We start from the raw sequence: 5,611 nt of genomic DNA on the forward strand, positions 1-5,611 counted from the left end.
AACCTGTACTAAGCACTCTCCTCCCACCCCAGGAGGAAGTGATCTTCCCTGATACCCCCAGCAAGGATGCAGACTTCCATCCCAGCCCTGGTCCATGTGGGTGTTGGGGGTTATTCTCCTCTAGAGAGCAGGGAGTGTAAGGACTGGGGCATCTCAGGGCCCACCCCACCCCCACCTAGCAACCTGATGTGTGAGAGGCACTCAGGGGGGTGCTTTTGGGGTGAGCTGGTGTGGGCTCAAGGGTCCTATTAGCTGGATCAGGGGGAGGGCACATGGAAGAATGAATGAGAAAGCCACCTATGTCAGTGAGTAGCTGCCCTGTAGGTGGGGAGCAGCAGTGCTCATGCCCACCCAGGCCCCGAGTATGCCTCTTTCCCAGACACTGGATTCTCTTGAAACCCTGGGGACACAGCGGAGGAGAGAGCAGGACTGGAACAGCAGGGGAAATGAGGCAACTACACTCCCATTCCTGCTCATCCCCCAACCCTCCACCCGACCCCCACCCTTTGGTTAATCACCAAGTCTGCAACATTAAAATCTTCCTGGGAGCTGTTACAAATCCAGAATGCCCAGGCCTCACCCCAGACCAATTAAATCAGAAATCCCTGGCGGAGGAACCCAGGCGTGCGTATTTTCTCGTGAAGTCCTCAGGTGATTCCACTGTGCCGCCAAGGTTAAAAATATCAGATCGTCTAGGGAGAGACACTGTTTCAGAGTCTCAGGGACCGCAGGATTGGGTGATGTGTCTTAGCAGCCGCACTGACTCAGGTTTCCAGCCTTGCTGTCTTAGAGGGGAGATCAAGAGACTCACTGATGCTCACTGGGCATCCACTTTGTACAGAGTCTCTGTCTGGATCCCAAGGGAATACACCAGTAACTCACAGCAAAGATCATAATAACAACATTTATTGAGTGCCCATTGTGTGCCAGGCACTTAATAACATTGACTAATCCTCACCAAAATTCACACAATTTTAATCCCCATTTTAGAGACATATGGATGCTGTCAACATACTGTTCAATTTCACCTTCATACAACCAAGGTTGCTTATTATAAACATCTGTGAGTTTGGTTTAGGAAATTTTTTTGTTTGTTTGTTTATTTTTTCTGCTCAAGAGAACTGAGCATTCTCTTTTTTTGTGGCCAAGCGAGCATTGTCAAGCAAAGATGGATGAAGCCTTGGTGGATAAACATCCCAGTTTTTTCTTTTTTTTTTTTTTTTTCTTAAATGTTTTTATCATTTTATTAGGAATAATTCCAAATGGGTTATGAAGAAAACTTATTGAGTTTGATGAGTTTTCCAAAAACTCTTAATGAAGATATGTTCACCAATAAACAATAAAACATCAGCAGAACTATCATATACTGGGCAAAGAGTCAGGCTGATACCAAAAGCAACATGCAACATAAAAAAGATACAATATAAAGGAAGACAATCTGCTGAGGATTAAAAATCATCTCCATATGCACTCTTTTTATCTAGCACAGAATTAATTATCAAATCTAAACCACACCAAGGTAAGCTTGGCTGATGGAAGCCAGGAGTCAATAACAATGGGGGTAAAAATAGAAGTTCCTCAGTGCAAGATCTGAATAGTGTTTCGGAGCATTTCCCTGGCTGGTACAAGCAGTATTAAAAAATCTTTTTGGCAAGGGGGGAAAATAAATACAAATGGAATGCTACATTTTTTTAAATCAGCAGACTGTCCCAGGAATGATAAAGGTATCATTAAAGTAGCAAGGGGTAACTTTAAAACATTATTCCTGTGGGCTCAAAAAAAAAAAACATTCAAAATGGATTTATTTAAAAGGTGTCACATTAGCTAAGTCCAGGCATTTAGGCTTAAGGGAAGTAAAATTAAAAGAGGACACTTTTTTTTTTTCCCAAGTTAAGGAGAATCTCTTTAAAACCAAGCATATTGCTAAATGGCAACATTACACTTGGTAAACAATAATTGGCAACAAAATAAGTTTAAACGCAGTAATATTCTGCCCAAACCAGTCCCGGATACTGTTTAATAACCAAGATGCAAACTAATTTTGTTGTAACAAGCCTAGACCAATTCTATCAAACATGTCCTTGGTTAGATATCCAGCTTCATTTAACGTTTTGAAAGCTCATTTGACAGCCAGTCAAGTCCCTCATACAGACCGGTTCCTTGTGTAGCACAAGTGGCTTGAACATACCATGTTCTGTTACGAAGGGACTGAAGACCTAATTTATCTGTCATTTCACTAATGGCCATAGCATTCGGCAAGTCCTGTTTGTTTGCAAAAAGCAGCAACACTGCATCTCACAACTCATCTTCCTGAAGCATTTTCTGCAGCTCTTCTGCTCCTTCCTGAATTCTTTCACGATCATTGCTATCTACCACAAAAATAAGACCCTGGGTATTTTGAAAGTAATGCCTCCAGAGAGGCCTAATTTTATCTTGACCACCAACATCCCATACTGTGAAACAAATGTTCTTATATTCTACTGTTTCCACATTAAAACCAATGGTAGGAATGGTGGTGACTATCTCCCCTAACTTCAGTTTATACAGAATGGTCGTCTTGCCAGCAGCGTCCAATCCAACCATCAAAATGCGCATCTGCTTCTTGCCGAAGAGGCGGGAGAAGAGGGAGGAGATGGTGAGGCCCATGGCGGTAGTGGCACTTGCAATGGGCAGGAGCAAAAGGGGTTTGGGGCGTCCCCGGGCCTTCTCCTTTTACGCTCCCAGAAAACTCAGCGAGGAAAGAGCTGCTGAGGAAGAAAGACGGCTGCGAGGACGGTTCGCTAGCCGGCGTGTCCGAAAAAGCTCCCGGACAGCGGGATGAGGACCTGCTCCAGGACTGGCGGGGCAGCTCCGGCTCCGGCGTTAAATCTTCGGCTGTGCCGAAACATCCCAGTTTTTTCATCTCTTGGAGGGTATTTTATACACCAGTAACTCAAACTTTGCTGCATGTTAGATCATCTAGGGAATATAAAAAATTTTTGGTGCCCAAGCCTCATCCCAGACCAATTAAATTCATGTCTCTGTTGGAGGATTCAGGCACCTGTGTTTTTCAAAGCTCCCAGGTGATTGTAATGTTCAGCCAAGTGGTGAACCTACAGTCTACGTGTCTCCCAGAGTTTTCCATCAGTTCTGAAGTCCAGTGTCCAGTGTTGTGACTTGCTTAATAATAATGTACCCTGCTTGTAGTGCCTTCCTTTTCCCTGTCTAACATCCCCATTTGTCTCCTGAAACATCCTGGCATTGCCTCCCAATACACTTCTTTTTAAAAAGTTTTTGATTTATTTATTTTTATTTTGCCTGCACTGGGTCTTCGTTGTGGCGTGCAAGCTGTTGTTGTAATCCACCGGCTTTTCTTGTTGTGCAGCACGGGCCCTAGAGCACGCGAGCTCAGTGGTCCTATGGGCTAAGTAGTCATGGGCGAAAAAAGCAGCACATGGGCTTAGTTGCCCCAAGGCATGTGGGATCTTAGTTCCCGACCAGGGACTGAACCCACATCCACTGTATTGGCAGAAGGATTCTTAACCACTGGACCACCAGGGAAGTCCTCCAATATACTTCTTATATTGAATCCTGGTTTTAGGATCTGCTCCTGTGGCACTCGAAGCTGAGATCTGACATGGCTAAGTGTCTTACCAAAAGCTTCACGGCAGAGGCAACATTTAAATTCCCACTCTCCACAGACTTTGTGGTATGAGGGAAGAGACAGGTATTTAGAAAACTATAAGAAAAAAGACACGAAAGATCAAATAGATCTCCAAACAAAGGCGAAAGGAACATTAAAAAAAAAAAAAAAATCCAAACCAGCAATTAAATGTTACTGGGAGTTTCGAGAGGCTCCCCGGAGTTGAATCATTTATGTTAGGCAAATAAGAGGGGTTTCTCTAAGTGGAATGTGGGCAAGGTCATCGCCAGTGTTGGGCCAAGACGAACAGAGGCTCAGGGCGGATTTGGATGGTGAGTGGGCAGCAGGCGTGTGCTGTGAGCTAGGGCTGGAGGAGGCAGGTGGTGGGCTTAGGCAGTCCCTTAAGAGCAGGCAGATCCTCTCGTCTCCCAGTTCCCAGGATCTTTCTTTAGCCTCCCACACCGGACCTCCATCTAAGGCATGGTTGGGCAAGAGTCTTCTCTCTATTATCTTTTATAAGTCTGTGAGCGCAAGGGCTCAACTAAAGGCATACTGGGGGACATGAGTGGGGAGGAGAGAAAGAGGTCCAGGGATGTGAAGTCCTGACGGTGAACCTGATGAAAAGCACACGTTCCCAGGGGCACAAAGCACCAGGGGTCTAGGGTCCACCTGATCTCACCCTGTTCTCTCCTCCCCCCACCCACCTCTCTGCCCACTAGCCTCCTTGTGGTCCAAAAGGTCGAGTCTGCTCCTGCTGCAGGGACTTTGCTTCTCCTGTTCCCTCTGCCTTGAGAGCTCTTTCTTCAGATCTCAGAGTCATCTTTTTTCCCCATCACTCAGAATTAGGCTCAAACAACGCTTCCTTGGAGAGGAAGTCCTTCTGGACTATCATCGCGCATCTTTTCTCCCTCCCCATGAGTCTCTCTCGTATCACTTCACTTTTTATAATTTATTTTATTTAGTTTGTGTTTGGCTGCATTGGGTCTTAGTTGCAGTATGTGGGGTCTTCGATCTTCATTATGGCATGTGAGATCTTTAGTTGCGGCATGTGGGATCTAGTTCCCTGACCGGGGATCAAACCTGGGCCCCCTGCATTGTGAGCGCAGTCTTAGCCACTGGACCACTCATCTGAAATTCATCTTCGATCTCTTTCTGTTTCCTCCCTTGTCTTGTCAGTCTCCCCCTTGAAGCTGCACGAGAGCAGGTAGGTCCGTTTCTGTCGTGTGTATCTGTCCCCTCAGCTCCTAGAACAGTGACTGATTGAGCTGGGCGGGCCCAGAGGCCCATGCAGCAGAGCCGGGGGACAGGAGGGGGTCTGGATGAATTCTGGGGGGTGGGAATTCTGGTGAGCTGTTTTCGCTCTTCTCCACGCCTTTGTGAGGATGAGCAGTGCTGAAGCGGCCAGGCTGGTCTGAGTGAGCAGCTCGTAATGGTGACCAATTGATAACAAGAGAGAGAAGAGCTAAATCAGGTTAAGACCCAGCTCTCCCGGGTGGGTGTCAGGCCATAAATGGCTTCCCAGCAACTCAAGGGCAAGGGCACAGGTCCACCCGACTCCCAGCCCCGACTGCCTGCGGGGGCCCCTTTCCGAGCTCAGAGAGGCCAACCCAGCCCACAGGTGGTGGTTTCTCTGGGCCGTTGCTTTTCTTCTGCTCCCTCTCATTGCACACAGAAGAGCGCCCTTTCCTTCTGCATTTTATTTCTGAGCCCAAGGTCTGAGGTGGTCACGCTCATGCTGACATTTAAAGACCCAGCCTGGAAATCAATCAGTGTGGTCTGTCCTTCAGCGCCCCGGGGAACCTGTGTGGCTGAGCCAGGTCTCATCTGGCTCACGCCCCATTGATTTGTAATGGTATCTGTGGGCTGCTGAAATGACGTGTGGAACCTGCTTTGAGAAAAACAGGAGGCTGTGTAGTCAAGTGGTCAGGAGCCTCAGAAGCCAGAACCCCCTTAAATGAATGGCAGCTGGCTGTGTGACCCAGGCCACTT

At 47.1% G+C, this 5,611-nt stretch overlaps 1 pseudogene; it reads right to left on the minus strand.

Annotated features, from left to right (window-relative positions):
* Positions 1-1,364: 1,364 nt before the first annotated feature.
* LOC147352475 (ADP-ribosylation factor 4 pseudogene) lies at positions 1,365-2,893 on the minus strand (annotated as a pseudogene).
* Positions 2,894-5,611: the final 2,718 nt, after the last annotated feature.

Source organism: Bos grunniens, chromosome 19, assembly GCF_055505025.1.
Source record: "Bos grunniens cultivar Pamir isolate PY7600 chromosome 19, Bosgru_T2T1.0, whole genome shotgun sequence".
In the NCBI taxonomy this organism is placed as follows: domain Eukaryota; kingdom Metazoa; phylum Chordata; class Mammalia; order Artiodactyla; family Bovidae; genus Bos; species Bos grunniens.